Raw genomic sequence first — 19584 nt, 5'->3', positions numbered from 1 at the left:
TATTAAATATTATTATTGTTGTCACCAATTTAAATGTCCAAACCTTTAATAGTTGTTTTGCTGGGGGTAGGAGAAGCCTACTGTAATTCATCACCATGTCTTTTGTTTTCTTTACATTCAACTAGAGAGAAAATCTATCACACCAGGAAGTAAATTCTTCCACAGCAGGACCATGCCCCATGTCCTGATCATAGAGGAGACTCACAATCACTGAATCATCAGCATATTTATGAAATGAAGTTTGAAATGAGTTCCTGTACATACTCCGACAATCATTAGTATACATGATGAACAGAAGAGGTGTGAGGCAAAAACCTTAAGGAGGCCCAGTGAAACAATACTGAAAGTCAGAAAGACCACCGTTGACTGACAAAGTCCTGTGATTTTTAGCATCAGTTACTTTAATCTTCAGGGTAACATGATCTTTGAGAAATCAAAAATGTCTTAATATGATAATAAACAATTATGCAGCTTAATAAATTTATTTAATCTATAGAGCATCGATTCAGCATATTAAAATGATTTCTGAAGAATCATGTGATGTTTGCAATCGGAGTAATAAAGGGAAAAAATCTTACAGCAGTGCATTATGGTTTAAAAATATATTAGAGGTGTGCTTTCTTAGCAAAACTGCTGTTAGCTACATATAAAATCTATGGCTAATAGAAAATAACAAGCTACTGTAGTCATGACTGTGTCTTGAAATTTACACATCCATCAGTCGAATCCCATTGGTAAGAACTGCTAATTGATAATTTTGCTAATTAATAAGTCTGAGATCAAAATAATATCTGATTATTTTTGTAAATAATAAACATGCTATTTCAGGAATTCTTAACAATTTAGTTTGCTGTTATTTGTTATTCAGTTATATCAATGGAGAACTTTCATAGATTACTTCAAATGGCTCTAAATAGTATTTGTTTGCAGTTTACTCAGTGTGGGAACACTGCTCATAATTAACTTAAATTCAGCCAAATTTAATAAACTTTGATTATATTAGACATTTATAACTATAAATATTTAAATAATTAAAACTTTAACAAATCTTAGCTAATTAAATTAACTCATTTAATTGTATTGTAATTATATAATTTATATAATTTTTGGGGTTCACTGAATTTAGTTATTCAGATATTTTAATAGTTTATAAGTTAATTAGGTTGTAAGTCAAGATATAACCATATATTTTTTTTATGAATTATTTTTATTTTATTTTTTATATCATATATGAGCCACCATCTACAGACTTCTATGCATTACACACAGGGACAAACAGAAGCATAGAGTCAAACACCTTTACTGTGACATTTTATTTGTTTGGACAGCTCTACGGTATCGGGGACAGGTAGTTATATGAGATAAACTGTGTCCTCTTGGCTATGGACTCCAAGGGCATTACTTCCTGCCCTATCTAATGTGCAGTGAGAAGTAAATGCAGTGGCAGGAGAGGACGGCCAGGTGTGTGTCTGCAGGGCAAAGATCCACTCTGTATTAAAGCAGCTCCTACTATTCTCCTGACTGCAGTAGGTAAAACAATTCAGACAGGATTTAGTGCCATTTGTTGGTGCAATTTGTCACTTTTCTGCCCAGGGAGTTAATATTAGAGGACACTTTGTGTGCATGTACAGTATAAATAAACTGTTGTGACCTCTCTCTGTACATTCGGATTAAAATATCTTCAGGAAGGGTGTACTGAAAGCAACAAAACATGCCGGACGTTCTAAAGTTATAGAGTCATTATCGCATTTCATAGCGTATGTGTTGGGAAGTGCATTGCAAATCTGCATCCCTCATTTACAGTTTACCCTCAAGACCTCATCCGGTTATAAGAGTCAAGATCTTTGTTAGAGGAACGTAGAAGGCAAGGAGCGGAAGTTAATAATTGGTGTTATTATACATCCAGTTAACGATGTAGTCCTCTGTCAAGGACACAAAGCCCCCAGCGCCCACCCTAAAGACCTTTGGGTATCTCAGGGACTGGCCTATGTCAAACTTCGAGCGAACAAAGAAAACGCAGCCCAGGCCATTAAGGTATGGCTTGGGAATGACACTGACCTAGGTCTGCCATCCTGTATTGTCCCACCATCTGCACCGACGTGATCTTTGCCTTTAAATCCTGCCTTCTCAATTAACATGTCCAGCTGGGTGGAGAATTCCGCCAGCTCCCTAATATCATTACTATGTCGGCAGAGTGGGATATTAATATTAAAAAAGTGCCCAGAGCTCTTTCTTGGGCTCCGAGAAGGCCTCTGCTTCTCACGCCGTAATGAGGTGCACATACACAGCGGTGTAATTCTAGACGCCATGCTCCTATTAGGTTGTGTTCGGTGGGCGAGGGAGGGGAGGAAAGAGCAGGAGCGAGAGAGAGAGGGAGATGCCTCAGACTGGCTTTGTTTGTTACACTCTCACAGATTCTCCTTTGTGAGTCCAGACAAAGGGCCATCTCTAGCCTCTTGCACCTTGATCATGGACAAGTGGCTTCCTCTGCGCCTGCATCTCGCACTCGGTCGCCAGTGTCAGATACGCTGGCGTTCCCAGCAAGCAAAGTGGGTATCAAAGTAAAACAGCTATCTTTCAAAGCCAGCCTGGTGAGGTCTCTTTTGATACCTTCCGATTCCATAAGAACTGTGCTCTGATGCCCGTTTGGTACAAGTAAAGGAATAAAAAAACCAAGTGGTTCTTAAAACCAAGGAAGTCTTTGAATGTAGGACACCGCAGCTTGCGACGGTTAATCTCCCCCCACAGTTCTGCAGACGGTGGTGGATTTAGGAAGTTGGCATCCTTGCTGACCAGTGCTGTTTGATTAGATAACAGGACCTACTTCTGACGGCATCAATGGTCCACCATGCTGAAACGAAATGGTTCACCCAGCGGTCGCCGTCCAGTCAGCCTATAGCATGATGGGGGGATCCGCTTGCCCGTCTGACACACTGCGCTGCCAAGCTGGCGTGGCTCTGCTGATTCCATGCAAAGGCAGCAGCTTGCACCAGATGCTGGGAATTAGTCGGTCCCTGTGACAATCAGAGCTTGTGAGCACCTCTCTCTTCTCGGGACAGATTGCGTGGTGTTGCCGGGGAAGCCAGCATGCTTTATTCAGGCCATCTTCGGCATTCGTTCGTCCTGTCTGACTTTTGCCTCTGTTTCACAATTGAAACTGTGGCTATTATTGGCTTCGATAATGCTGAGTGGCCTGAAGCACACACCGCCTGGCTTACTCATTATACTCAGTTAACATGTTGACCAGATCAAGACCCCCTCTGTGCCCTTTTGTTGCCAGAAGAAGTCCATTCACCAGTGGAAGACAATAAGGAATATTGACACTGATTCCGATCCATAGACAGGCATTATCGGATAAAGAGGAGAATCGTTTTGATATATTTAGCGAAACCGATTAAATTAGCATCCGAGTGTGCGCAATGACTTTATAGAGAAGGGGTTGTGTGAATTCAGAAAGTATGTTAACCATGCCTCTGGCTAGAAATAAGGTTGCTCTGGCCACAACATTCAAAGCATGCAGCTGTGCAAACAATAGGACAAAATGTAAGATGGCTTGATTTGTTTGTCTAATCGCCAGGAGCTACAGTCATGCTTCCCTTCACTTGGATATAGATATCCTCCCTACTTATTTCCTACATTATTTTCATGTTCTTCGTGTTCATGTTATTATTAGCATACCTTTGTCAATGAGAATGTATTGCTTTAATTTGACTGCATTTGATAATTGTTGATTTTACAAGAAATGGATTTGGGGATGCATTCGAGCATTTCAACCAATTTTATTTTTATTTTTTTTTACTTACAATGACTTAGGGTTAATTCTCGATGGTTTTGTTTTAGTATTGGCTTTTGAGTTGAAAACCTTAATTTAAATCATAGCATTTGTGGCATAATTTAAAACAAAAAGGGTTTTTTTTTTCCAAGCAATAAAACTATCAAAATTTGTTATTGATTTCAGTGCATTATAATGCACCCTGTTTAATATATATATATATATATATATATATATATATATATATATATATATATATATATATATATATATATATATATATATATATATATATATATACAGGGCTTTACATTAACACCCACCAACCCGCCAAATGCCGGTAGATTTCAGCTCTGGCGTGTTAGACAGACACCTCCACTAGCCACTTTGGCTGGTTGAAAATAAGTTTTACATTGTAGTTTTCTTTAAAGCAGGGTTCGACAATAAGCATGGCCCAAAATTTGTGCAAATGTGATATTACAATCGAGAAGCAACACGACTAACAAAAAATAACTGTGTTCGCGCGAGCAAAAGAATGCAGATGAGCACAGAATGAGAGGATAATCACTAGCGCTAACAGCTGATGTGATGCGCGTGACTGTTAAAAAGTTCACACGCTTCCGTTTACTTGTGCAAAGCAACCGTGCCTGGAGGAAGCGCAACTGGTGCGATTGGTTCCCTTTGAAATAGACTGGACGAATGGCGATGATCATGCACCCACAGTCCTGCTGCTTTTAAGAGCAAAGTGGTTTAAGTTTAAGTAAAAAAAAAAAAACACATTCTTTTGTAAGCAGCAGCAGTTACTGCTTTCATTTTAATTATTCTTTGAACAGATTATTAACAGCCCTATATTAACCGTGTGCGTGATCATCCTTTTATTATCAAACACGTTATGCATTATTTTGTAAATAAAGTTTAATTATAATTTTTTACAATAACATTGCTTTAATAGCAGATTACTCCCGTTTATGTATAATTAACTGCTGATCTGGGACATTTAGCCAGGTCAGATCACTGTGCATATTTTAGATACATGACAATAATTATTTTTTTAAATGTAATGTTTATTTAAAGAAAAGTTTTGTTGGATTAAAAAGTGCACCAATACAGCTATATTTTCCTTGTTTTGACACATTAAAAAATTGCAGCTAAGAAATATTTATTTGGTGTGGTCAGAGATAAATTTGATAAATCCATAATTGTGAGCCTTGTAAAGTCATGTGAAATAAAAACTGATTGCATTGTGACACAACCCATTTGCTCATGCACAACGAGCAAGCCAATACACAACACACACAAGTAGTGAAATGAATGAGGAGGCATGTGGGCATAACACAACATCTAAATCAAGTAATTTTAGCATGTCAAAGTTAAATTTATGCATATAAAATATATTTTCCCAACAACAAAAGTGTGGCTAGTGAAAATGGCGAGTGGCTAGTAATGTTGGAAATCTACTAGCCACAGTGGCTAGTGATCAAAAAAGTTAATGTCAAGCCCTGTATATATATATATATATATATATATATATATATATATATATATATATATATATATATATATATATATATATATATATATATATAATTTAACCTTTTCTCTGACCTATAATAGAAATAAAATATAATTTGATACATATAAATCACTAATTCATTTATTTTCTTTTTTGGCTTAGTCCCTTTATTGAACCGCCAACTTATTCATCACATATTTTATGCAGCGGATGCCCTTCCAGCTGCAACCTACTTCTGGGAAACTTCCACACACACTCATTGATACTCACACACTACGGACAATTTAGCCTATCCAATTCAACTGTACCGCATGTCTTTGGACTATGGGGGAAACCGGAGCACCCGGAGGAAACTCCCTGCAAATGCGGGGAGAACATGCAAACTCCACAATGAAACACCAACTGATCCAGCCGAGGCTTGAACCAGCGACCTCCTTGCTGTGAGACAACAGCATTACCTGCGCCACCACGTTGCCCCTGATACATATAATATAAAGGTTAAATCAAAATATATTGCTAGATTTATTTTTAACTAAAGTGACCTTTTGTCTTTAAATTATTCTTATTATCATTGATTTTTTAAAGAACACATTACAGCATTAAAATGCTATTACATGGCCATTTTAAATGTTTATACTTTGTATCACTGTTGTTCAAGTTATACCCATTTATCATTAAAGTTTTTTATTCATTTAAAAACAAATAAAAATGTAAATCAATCAAACAAATTGATTTTTTTGACACTTAACAAAAACATACAAACAAGTCCTGTTAGACTAATTCATCAATATTTTTTAACTGTCAAGGATTCATTCATTCATTCATTTTCTTTTCGGCTTAGTCCCTTTATTAATCAGGGGTCGCCACAGCGGAATGAACTGCCAACTTATTCAGCATATGTTTTACGCAGCTGATGCCCTTCCAGCCGCAACCCAACATTGGGAAACACCCATACACTCTTGCATTCACACACATATACTACGGACAATTTAGCTTATTCAGTTATCCTATAGCGCATGTCTTTGGCCTGTGAGGGAAACCGGAGCGCCTGGAGGAAACCCACACGAACACAGGAAGAACATGCAAACTCCACACAGATATGCCAACTGACTCAGCCGGCGCTTGAACCAGCGACCTTCTTGCTGTGAGGCAATTGTCCTACACTGTGGCACCTTGACTACTGTTGAGGATAAAGTTCTGAAAAAAAGCCACAGTTTTATTTCCATTGTGGTTCTCAATAATCTTAAAAAATGAATGAACAAATCATAAATGGAGTGCAAACATCATCAGCTCAGCAACTCAGCTGTAAAACAACCATTGTTTACTTTCCTTTTTAAAAACTGTCTCAAATTGAATCTCTTTAAAACTGTAATACATTCCAAGCAACAGAGCAACAGTAGTACACAAAAAAAGAAGCATTTCTATCTGTTTCTCTCTTAAATCTACAAGGATGAATATCCCTGCCACTCGCTCTTGTAGAATGACAGTGCACCTCACTAGCTAAAACATAATAATCAAGGAAATATGTTGATAATATTTTATTTAAAATCATAAACCCCTGTCACAAATTTCAGAAAACTTTTTAAAAATGACTTTTACCATAATGTTCGTTATCTAAATGTGTAAGTGGAGGTACATTTATAGCAATTGTACCCAACTTATTTTGGGCCATCTGCAATTTCTTTTACTTTTTTTTAGAACTACTGCTGTACCAAAAGGCTGCAGCATGGCTGCACTAATGCACTAGCCAATGCTTTTAAAGTTTAGATATCTAAGGGCTCTGTCTGTCTTGCTAAAAGCTTAATTTTACAACAAAAATTGTAATGGACTATAACAGCCATCTTCTCACTAGTCTAAAATACAACCTAAATATCTAACTTCATGTTTTGGTGCAATAATTTGATGCTGTACTTTTACCTCTGACCTGACACTTTTTCTCAGTTTTGCAGCTCAACCAAATAAAATAAATTAGATTTTACCCAAATGTAGCGACAATTTATTAAGGCAAAACCATTTAGAGACTTCCTCAACTTGTTTACTTATTTCATTTTCAAAAAATTCCTTCCTCTTGAGAAACAAATTCCAATAAATTCCTTCCTTCATGAGACACAATTATTGCTGAATCATCCACATAAAACAAAGGCTTTTTTGAACAGGTTATTATGTTCATGTCACATGTAGGCAGTTTCATTTTACAGTGAATCACTGCTGTAACATTATATTTTTACCCTTATTATGGTATTTTATTTTACAAGTTGTTTGAAACACCAGTAAATAATATGTTGTTTTCTATATATCATCACTTGTGTAAATCTCGTTTTTATTAATTTATATGAGTAAAGTTACATCCAATTTTACAACTTAAGTGCTAAGAAACCCAACATTATGCCAAACATTCTGTCAATTACACTGAACTTGTAAGGAATATTCAATTTCATTTTCCATTCCTTGTGTTTATTGTTGTCTCCTAATCCATCAAAACCTGTTTTAGCAGTAAATAGAATCGTATTTTAGTCTATTTTCCCAAGTAAATCCTTTCATACGTTGCCCTGTTATAAAGCCAAATTCAAAGCTGGTTTGTCTTTTAGGTCCTTTGTGAGCAAAATCTTTGCACTGTGTATAGATTTAAGCATGTGCTGTTTTTTTTTTTTTTTTTTGTCATACTGGAACCCACATTTGGGGTCCTCATGGGGGGAAATAATATACAACAATGATATCTTTGATCATTGTAAGAACTCCGACAGCCCAGGAGCTGTGTTGAGTGTGGTTATCATCAGCCCATTTTCTATCCCCCTTCTCCACAAACACACACACACACTTACACACACACAAAAACAGCAAGCACAAATCATTCCCGGCCTGCTCCATCCCATGCGCCAGTGCGGGGCTTCAAAAGCAATTTCAGCTGAAAAATAAGGTGCTTTTCTTCAATTTTCGAGCCATTTGTGCAGGGGTTAGTCTTGTTTACCTAGCCAGTACACTGGTATTTACATACCTCTTTAAAGGGAAAGGAAAAGATGGCCGGTATGATTTATGGACTGCAGCAGAAGCACAATTTTCCATGTTGTGCACCTAATCTAAGAGGCCATAGAGAAAGGTCGCATCGGCCATACAAATACCAAGGCCCCTCTATAGAGAGGGGGAGAGCATATTCAATCCCTCTGAAAAAAAATATAAAAAATGTCAGTGGACCTTTTAAGGTGCAGGATTATAGAATGCATAAAGCTTCTGAGTTTCATATATGGCTTTGAGGTAGATGCGCATTGTGGGAGCCTGTGTCGCCATTGATAAAGATTGTTATTAGAAGAAATACATGTTTTGCTTGATGTCTGTGAAAGCTAATCTGATGCGAGGAGAAGATCCCATTATTAGATTTTTCTGGTGTTGTTACACACAAAGGCATCATTCCTTAATGTTCAAACATTTACTATAAAAACAAAATATAGTATTGATGGATAACTTTTTTTGGTTGCATTTATAGTGCAATGTACTTAATTTGTACCTACATTGTATTTACAGAAGTGAAAGTATTGGGTTATGCAGGGTAAGTGGTTTAAGGTTAGGTTTAGGGATATTATCTACTTATTACCCTCTTTGTGCAATGACCACAGTATGTTGACGCGTAACAGGACGGTTAAATTAAATTCCTGCAGATTTTTCTTTGTTATGACTTGAAAAGTAAATTATAAGACAAAAAAGAACTCTGCTGCATAATGCTTGAGGGCCACTCTTTATTGATACTTTCGAGTACTGTAGACTTTCTGTTGATTGTAAATATGTTAATATTAAATTAAAATTATACATTTTTAACTTTAATCTTTACAATGCAAATCCATTTAGATGCGCTTATTTGGTAAACAAAGCAAATTTCTTATATTATATATCATTTCTTATATAATATATATCTATATTGTGAAAAAAAAATATTTGAACATTTTTATATTAGTGAAAAATATTACTGAAATTAATTTTATATTAAATAAATATTTAATATAAATTTACATACATTTATACAAGTAAATAAATAGACCTGATGACTGACTAAAAATCTGTGGTAATCTGCAGACGCAGATTTCGTGTGGGCGTAACTATTTTGCAACTGTTTTTTCTCTGCTCCAAAAAGTTTTGATGTTGAAAATCTAATTCTGCAGTTTGGTGCAGTTTTAAATGCTTCATAGTTGTGTTTATCTGGGTTTGTCTTGTAAATTACTACACAAAAAATACAAAAATTAAAACTTATGAGCTTCTGGTCTTCTGGTGGTTTTTGGCGCTTGTTTTTGTGTGTGTTATAAAGTTGAAGTCAGAATTATTAACTCCCCTTTGAATGGTTTTCTTTTTTAAATTATTTTCCAAATGATGTTTAACAGAGCAAGGACATTTTCACAGTATGTCCAGCCTGATCTCACGAGAAAACGTAAGTATTTTACGTTTTGCCAGTTTAGTGGCTAATTCGTACGAATTCAGTTGTACAAAATGGTACGATTTTAAAAAGGAGGCGTGGCACCTGACCCCACCCCTATCCCCAACCGTCTTTGGGGGGTAAGCAAATCGTACTAAATTGTACGAATTAGATCGTACGAATTCATACGAATTACCCACTAAATGAAAAAATTACGAATTGCCGTAAGATTGTGTTGGTATGTCTGATAATATTTTTTCTTCTGCAAAAAGTATAATTTGTTTTATTTCGGCTAGAATAAAAGCAGTTTTTAATTTTTTAAAAGCCATTTTAACGTCAAAATTATTAGCCTCTATATTTTTTAGGCTTAATTTTTTTCAATAGTCTACAAAACAAACCATTATTATACAATAACTTGCCTAGTTACTTTTATCTGCCAAGTTAACCTACAGTAATAAGCCTAGTTAAGCTTTTAAAAGTCACATTAAGCTGTATAGAAGTGTCTTTATAGAAAATATCTAGTCAAATATTATTTACTGTCATCATGGCAAAGATAAAAAAAAAATCTGTTATTAGAAATTAGTTATTAAATCTATTATGTTTAGAAATGTGTTAAAAACATTTTCTCTCCGTTGAACAGAAATTGGGGGGAAAATAAACAGGGAGGCTAATAATTCTGACTTCAACTGTACACAGATTCTTGGTCCCTTTATTTTACTATTAACAAACAACTATTACTTTTTTTTCAGCTTAAAAACTCCAAATTCACAGCTTATTGATCGTTAGTAGGGGAATTAGGATTAATCTATGCAGAATATATACTTTAAATGTACAAAATAGCTTAAAACAGCTTAATAGACAAGTAATGAGCCACTAGTTAGGAGTGAGAATTGGTACTTAAACGTAATGTATTTTACATTTATGTATGACTTTAAATTTCTTTATGGGACCAGGATTTCTGATCCAGCAAACTTTGAACTTGAAAATGATAAAAAAAAATGACCTTTATTGTAAACCTTTGCAATATTTTAGCTACATTGTCTGGGCTTATCATGTAAAACCTGCAATACGATATCAGTATTTGTTTTGTTATTCATTTGTTAAATATCAAAAGTTCCCAAAATGTATTTCATAAGCAAAAATAAATGGACACAAAAAAAACACTGTTAATTTTTAAACTGTGCTCAAAATGTAAAAAAACAACAACAAATAAACAGCTGTGTTAAATTGTCAAAAGTGTTCGTAACATATAAAGGGGCATAATTTCATAGCTTAAACACCTGTCCTTCACAAAATACAGGAAAGTTGAAATATAAATTATAGAATGTTTAAAATGAATGTTTAAAATAAAGTATATCCTTCTTTCGTATTACTTTCTTTGTTTTGTGGAACACAAGCTAAATGTTTCTGCTTTTATTCATATGATGAAATGCTCCCCAAGACAACAGCTTTTATGGTCTGCTTTGGAACAGCATGTGGATGAGTAAAAAGATGACAGCATTTTAATAACTAAAGTGCGAAAGCGAAGATGAGAAAGGAGATGAGACAATGAAAAAGAGAAAGCGATGCCCTGTGTCAAGTTCTGATGCTCCATAGCTCTAACCTTTACCCTGTCCCTTCCCTTGGAGGCTACACACTACCATGGGATTGAAATAGAGAACGAAAGTACATTTGAAAGTACTTAGTGAACATGATACCGCTTTAGGCCTTTCTGTGTATTTATTCATTTCCCATGCATGCGCACCGTGTGTGAAAGCCATCTTTCTTTAGCGATGCTTTGGCTTGAATTTGATCTGCTTGGCAGGGGTTGGGGGCAAAGGGTTGAGGGGGGGATGACCTGTACTCAGTCTTTTATGATTTATCAAAATACCCGTCACAAAATGGATGGCATCCCGCCTGAGGCAGTGGTCTCTGAACACACACAGTTAACAATCAATGGCCGGTCTCTCTAATTTAATATCCATTACTGGCTGACATTCCTTGTGTTGCTCATTAATATTAACTCTGTGGTATTACCATTTGGCGTGGACCTAGGTTTCTGTTCCTGGGGAGGAAAAAAGGGGGGATGAAACTCGTGAAAAGGTCAGAGGAATCACAGAACTGCTGCAACACTCAACAAAATAATAAAGGGCATCACAATCAAGCTATCGTATCGGGACAAGCCACCGGCGGCAAAATGACAGCAAGCTCAACTGCATTGAAAAGCCCGGCATAATGTATGCATTATTTCCCATGAAAAGTATTGTTGTTGCTGCAGGCTGTAGGTACTCTATGACATTTTAATAGTTGGATAAAAATGGTGACAATGAGGATAATTGGAAAAGATTTGCATCTTGACAATTATGACGTGAATGGCTTTGCTTTTGGTAAGCACGTATACAATTTTCTAGCAGAGAAAACACAATCATCCTTCTTTTATACCGCAAGTATTATTTGTTCTGCTTTTTGTTTGTTAGCATGTACTTTTTGCAATTATATTGCAATTTTTTTTTCTTGTTTTCCAGTACAATTATCTACATTGCTTATATGAGAAGCATAATGACTGAATGCAAACTAACTTAAATATTGTGAATGCAATATCACTTATGGAATATCATAATATCACTACATATTTATTTACTGATTTATTTAGGGATCCAATTGACATGACATTCAATACTAATATGCTGCTTTATTTTGTTTTTAATCTCTTTTGTACATTTTATACGATCAGCTCACAACTTGGAAGTTAAGTTTAGAAAATGTACCTTCATTCTTTAAAAAAAAAAAAAAAAATTATATATATATATATATATATATATATATATATATATATATATATATATATATATATATATGTATGTATATATATATATATATATAATATACACACACACACACACACACACATATTTATGCGTATAAGATTCATTTATGCAAATTAGTCACTGATTTGCTAGAAAGTTTATTTGTTACATTTATCAGTGAGAACAGGTTGTCCAAAACCATTACACCTCAAATGGTATTACTCAAAGTAAAATTATATTGAAACAAAAATAAAATATAAAATTTGGTTGGGTTAATGCGGTCATTTTTGTGGTTATTTTTGCCACATTGTGTTAATATTGTCCTTTTGCTGCTCAAGTAAATTTATCTTGATTTGAGAATGTTTTCTGTTCACTGCGCATCGATGGGTTTGCTCTTCAGTGTTTGGACTTTCAGCAGTGATAATTAAACCACACTGACCTAAACTAAACTGGACTGAGACAGTTTCAATTTACTAAAACTTCTATGTTATGCTTTGACACAATCTACATTGTAAAAGCACTATAGAAATAAACATGAATTGAACTGAATTGACTTGAACTGTATTAAACAATTCTGCCTTTAATTAAAGTAGTATACATTTTAAATTGTATTTTTACTCTGTTTACATCACAATAAACATAAAATATCAAGTTGAACATTATATAACTTAAAAAATTTATTTAAACATATTTAACTCCTTTTAAAAAATAAAAATACAGAAATGTTAGAAGTAAAAAGTGCTTAAAGTACCTTATTGATCATCATTATTTCACACTGTTGGTACATTCTTTAAAAAAAGCTTCAAGAAAATTTTCAAGAAAATTTGTTTACAAAATGCACTATAAAAAATATTAAAAGATTTTGCCTCAAACTCTTACTGTAAGTTTCTGCTTATTAAAAGTTAAGGTACAGGGTATAGGATTATTCATTCATTCATTCATTCATTCATCCGTTCATTCATTCATTTTCTTTCAGCTTAGTCCCTATTTCAGAGGTTGCCACAGTGGAGTGAACCACCAACCATCCCAGCATATTTTTTATGCAGTGGATACCCATCCAGCCAAAACCCAGTAGTGGGAAACACCCATACACTCACATTCGCACACACTATCATATACTACGGCCAATTTAGTTCATCCAATCCACCTATGGGGGACTGTGGGGGAAACCAAAGCACTTAGAGGAAACCCTTGCCAACATGGGGAGAACATGGTGTTAGAATAGGATAGGAGAAGCTGTAGAGCCCAGAGTGGAGCTTACCAAGTGTTCGGTTTCCAGAGCTCTAAGTAAACAAGGTTCTATCTACTGTATATTCTTCCTTTAATCAAGCAGCTGGGACTCGAACCACAGATCTTCTTGCTGTGAGGCGATAGAGCTAACCACTGAGCCACCATGTCGGGTAGGGATGTCAAATAAGATCAAGCAGAATATGTGATTTATAAGTACAAATACACACACTGTATGCATCGTTTTGGAAGGACCCATATACTTTATAACTGCAGGTTACCTATGTTTAAATACTGTCCAACCTATACACAACTCCATAACTTTTCTAATTTGGACTGTAATGTTGTAATAATGTGCATCTTTGTTGTACTTGGATTTAATTGAAATAAACAGTCAATATCTTAGTAAGCAGGTAATAAGCCACTCGTTAATAATCAAAACTGGCAATTCAACTAAAGTGTAACCAAATATTTGAATAACCTTATGCATATTTTTTACACATTGAATATAAAATGTTGCTGAAGGTTTATCTTTGGAATTAGCCAAATCATTATAAAATGAAGAACTTAATTTTTATCTAGGAGTGTGTTTAAACTGGAAATATCTTTTCTTACAGTGTTTCGAGCTCGTTTTACACTCTTACAGTATATTTGCTTTCAGCACAAGCGTTTGCTATAAGCGCTCATTAGCCCCATGACTCGCAGTGTCCGCTCTGTACCGACCCACTGATCTCTCTTCATGTTGAGGAGGATCAAGTTCAGTCCTAATGACGACCCGGAGCTGACCTCTCCAGAGAAAACAAATGGAACCTCAAGGTGATGTTTCAATCCAGCCAAACCACTTGGGTGTCCCAGGGAGGCAGGAACAGATGTAGCTCTGAGGATGGGAAAGGGGTGAGGTGCAGGTCAAGGTTGCCATACGCCAAGGTTAGGGTCAGATAAGCACGGCTGGCTCGGGGTCTTGCACATGCCCAAAGGCCACAAAGGGGAGGGAAAGATTGCAGGAACTGTGGATCAAGTGTTGCTCCTCGGAGACTGGGTGGGGGCATTCACTGTCATCTGTGAAGCTCCGGAGTAGCAATTCTCAGGGTCAGGGTTTAAAGACACAGGATGTTAATTTGAAAATGCATCTACTGTAGATAGTTGTTGTGTTATGGTGTTTATAATTATCATTTATTGCTTGCACAGCTTTAGTAATGCAATACAGTAAGGCAATAAGATTATGATTGTGAGAATTTTATAATTCTAACTTAACGTATATAGAGTTACTAAAGCACCTTGTATTTATATTCTGTATATAGTGGTGATATTCTTTTATTCATTTAGTCAATTGTGGCATCTTTAGCAAAAAAAAAAAAAACTGCTAAAACTGTTTTTTACCTAATTTTATGATACATTAATTCTTTGATGTTCTATGCAATTAAATGTGTGTGCTTATAATCTTTTTGAAAAAAGATTAAGTATAACTTAATAATAACTTAATTTGTTGTTGCTTATTAATAATAATAATAATAATAGTTGTATTATTATCACTAATATTCTTTTTATTATATTATAAATACAATATTATTATTATTATTATTATTATTATTATTATTATTATTAGTAGTAGTAGTAGTAGTAGTAGTATTAGTAATATTATTTAAAATGTACTTCCAATGTCATTATTCATTCATTCATTTTCTTGTCGGCTTTGTCCCTTTATTAATCCGGGGTCGCCACAGCAGAATGAATCGCCAACTTATCCAGCAAGTTTTTACGCAGTGGATGCCCTTCCAGCCGCAACCCATCTCTGAGAAACATCCACACACACTCTCATACACACTCATACACTACGGACAATTTAGCCCACCCAATTCACCTGTACCGCATGTCTTTGGACTGTGGGGAAAACCGGAGCACCCAGAGGAAACCCACATGAGTACAGGCAGAACATGCAAACTCCACACAGAAACGCCAACTAAGCCGAGGCTCGAACCAGCGACCCAGCGACCTTCTTGCTATGAGGCGACAGTACTACCTACTGCGCCACTGCTTCGTCCCAATGTCGTTTTTATTTAATAAATATATTTTTATAATAATTTTAATAATAAAAATAATAATAGTTATATTATTATTAATGTCATTGTTATTATAATTATAATTATTATTAATATTTAATATTTTATATTAATATTTAATATCAATATTTAAAATCATTAATAATATTTATTATTATCAAAATAACAATAATAATAATAATAATAATAATAATAATAATAATAATAATAATAATAATTATTATTATTATTATTATTATTATTATTAAGGGTTTTCTCCGGGTGCTCCGGTTTCCCCCACATTCCAACGACATGAGGTACAGGTGAACTGGGTAGGCTAAATTGTCCATAGTGTTTGAGTGTGTATGGATGTTCCCCAGAGATGGGTTGCGGCTGGAAGGGCATCCGCTGCATAAAATGTGATGGATAAGTTGGTTATTCATTCCGCTGTGGTGACCGCAAATTAATAAAGGGACTAAGCCGAAAAGAAAATGAATGAATGAATGAATGTATTATTATAGTGGGTATTGTTTGTAATGTGTTAAGTCTATCTTGGTGTCTATCTTTAGCATCAAATCACATCAATGTCCCTTAGTTTTAATAATACAATGAGGAACTGTTTATCTGACTTTCCGCTTGCTTATTATGGCTTTAAGGAATATTGGTGCATTAGAAACGGCATAATTATAACTTTTTGTGCTGATTTATTTTCATGCATATAGTAATTGTATCATCTTTAGCAGCAAATTGCTGTTTTAAAACACATCTGCATCCCTTATTTTAGAATACTGTCAGCCAACACAGCATCAAGTATTTGACTGTATGCTTGTTATGATGTTGTGAAGGATAATAATATGTTGTGCATTAGTTACTGTATAATTATAAATGTGTGTCCTGGTTTATTTTTATGCATTTAATCTATTGTGGTGTCCTCAGTAGCAAATCACTGTTTCAATAGACATTTGTCACCCTTAATTGCATTATACCATAATACAGTTGTTTAGATGATTTTTTTCTTATTACGATTTTAAAAATGAGATTAAGTGGTGCATTAGTAAGTGTTTTTACAATCTCAAGTTTTTAAATCAGACTTTCGCATTTAAAAAAGTCAAAACATACCTGTTAAAAAAATATAAAAATATATGTATAATGAGTTGCTATGCTGCTCTGATATATTTAGCTAACACTAAGAAATCTAATTCTTCACTGAGAAAAACATAGATGTGATGGTGCAATTAAAGTCAGTGTATACATCTTTACAAGTTGACGGTCCCAGGGTATTTCTAGGGAATACATTAACTCCTGCATTCTTATTTTGACTTAATTAATAAGATCGCTTAAGTGATTTATTTGATTTCCCATGTCTGGATGGTGCAGTAATAATAATGCGCCTGGAAAGTGTGAAGAATTCACTCAAATGAAGGAAGCTAACAGCCCTGGAATAAAACCGCAATTAATGTCATCCTCAGGAAGAAGAAGACTAATAAGGAACCTCTCATTTCGCAACAGGTCCAATCAAATGTAAATGTATTCTGTCAGGTTGTGTCTCCATTAATTAGCATGAGCTAGTTGTTTGTTAAACTCCTTTAGCGCCACTGGCTGTCACTTCTTAGCTAATTTACTCCTGATTTCGGCACAGTGGTGCCCATTTTGTAACATTTTAGCCTGTTAATAGCAAACCTAGGCGAAAGCACCTCTATAATAGAGATAAAATGGTATAATAAACACGTGTTAGCATTGCTACAGGGCACGTTTTTGAAATGTGCCATCTCGCCAGTCGACGGTGTGAATGAAACTCATTGCACTCTTCATTAAATTGAACAGAATTATCATGTCATTTAGACAACTATATCATTTTTCAGATTTGATTTACTTAGAGGGAGTTAAAACTGCTGTAGCTTAATCTTGTTCTTCAGTCGACAGTGTGATTGAAAATGGCACTATTCATTACAGCAATCAGAATTATTGTGTAGACTCTAAATCATTTTTGTCCTTTGAGTTACTTATACGGATCATAACCGATTGACTAATCATCTGACAAAAAAGCATTTAGATAAAAAAGATATTTGGTTAAAAAAAGCTTTATGATGGATACATTGGTATAATAGAAGTACTGTAGTATTAGTAGTAATAATAATAATAATAATAATAATAACGATGAGGACAACAACGATAACAATAATAAAAATTTGAATAAACATTTATTCTTTCATTCATTTTCATTTTGGCTTAGTCCCTTTATTAATCTGGGGTCGCCACAGGGGAATAAACCGCCAACTTATGCAGCATATGTTTTACTCAGCGGATGCCTTTCCTGCTGCAACCCATCACTGGAAAACATTCACACACACTCATTCACTACGGACAATTTAGCCTACCCAATTCACCACGACTGCATGTCTTTGGATTGTGGGGGAAACCGGAGCACCTGGGGAAATCCCAAGCGAACTCGGGGAGAACATGCAAACTCCACACAGAAACGCCAACTGACCCAGCCAAGGCTCAAACCAGTGACCTTCTTGCTGTGCGGCAATTGTGCTACCCACTGCGCCACCATGCTGCCCCAATAGTAGTAGTAGTAATAATAATATTTATATTATTATTATCACTATTGATCATTACTATTTATCATATGTTAAAAGAACTGACATTTAAAGAAAAATATTATTGCTATTATTATTATTATTATCATCACAATATATCATTATTATTTATCATATACAGGTAAAGTCAAAATTATTAGCATTTATTATTATTTTTTCCCTCAATTTCTGTTTAAGGGAGAGAGGATTTTTTCAACACATTTCTAAACATAATAGTTTTATTAACAAATTTTTAATAACTGATTTTTTTAATACTTGCCATGATGACAGTAAATAAAATTTTACTTAATGTTTTCCAAGACACTTCTATACAGCTTAACGTGTGTATTCTAGCTGAAATAAGACTTTCTCCAGAAGAAAAAATATTATCAGACATATTGTGAAAATTTCCTTGCTCTGTTGAATATCATTTGGGAAATATTTAAAAAAGATAAATAATTCAGCTAATAATTCTGACTTCAACTGCATTATTATTATTAATAATAATAATAGTAGTAATAATAATACCTATTTATGTTGTTATTATTATCACAATTTATCATTATCATATATATGTTAAAGAACTGACATTTAAATACAAATTAAATAATAATAATAATAATAATAATAATAATAATAATAAAGCTACTTCATTTTCACCATGTACTGAAGTTAAAACTGCTTCATCTTGTTTCACAGTCGACCGTGTGCTTGAAAATTGCATTATTCATTGCAACAAAGAGAATTATTGTGTAATTTAGAGTCTAAATCATTTTTCTCCTTTGAGGTACTTATATTGATCCTAAAACTATTGATTAATCATGTGACAAAAATATGCATTTAGATAGAAAAGACAATTTTTCGTTAAAATATTTTCATGATGGACACGCTGTAGTTTCAGATGAAATCAGAAAATGAAACATACCATGTTGGTCTGTAACGCTAACATAAACATAGCAAAAATACTAAATATTTAATGAAGACTGAGATACTGGAAACTCATTGAATTTCTCTCACATTAACATGATATGCAATGGAAAACCAAGCAGAACCAGAATAGACTGGATGTTATCTACAGTATACAGCCAATCTGAGAAGTGCGGTGCAAACCTTTTGATTTGTCACTGTAGATATGATTGCAAAGTATTATACTTTTGTCTATATAATGTTACAGTGGAACTGTGATGGTTGCACAACTCTGACCTTAACAATAAGAATGGGGAATTCTGTTATTTACTTTTTAGTCATCAATTTATGCGTTGTTAA

Source organism: Danio rerio, chromosome 18 (assembly GCF_049306965.1).
Source record: "Danio rerio strain Tuebingen ecotype United States chromosome 18, GRCz12tu, whole genome shotgun sequence".
NCBI classification, from domain to species: Eukaryota; Metazoa; Chordata; class Actinopteri; order Cypriniformes; family Danionidae; genus Danio; species Danio rerio.
The sequence above is the reverse complement of the archived record's forward strand: the minus strand, read 5'-3'. Positions refer to the sequence as shown.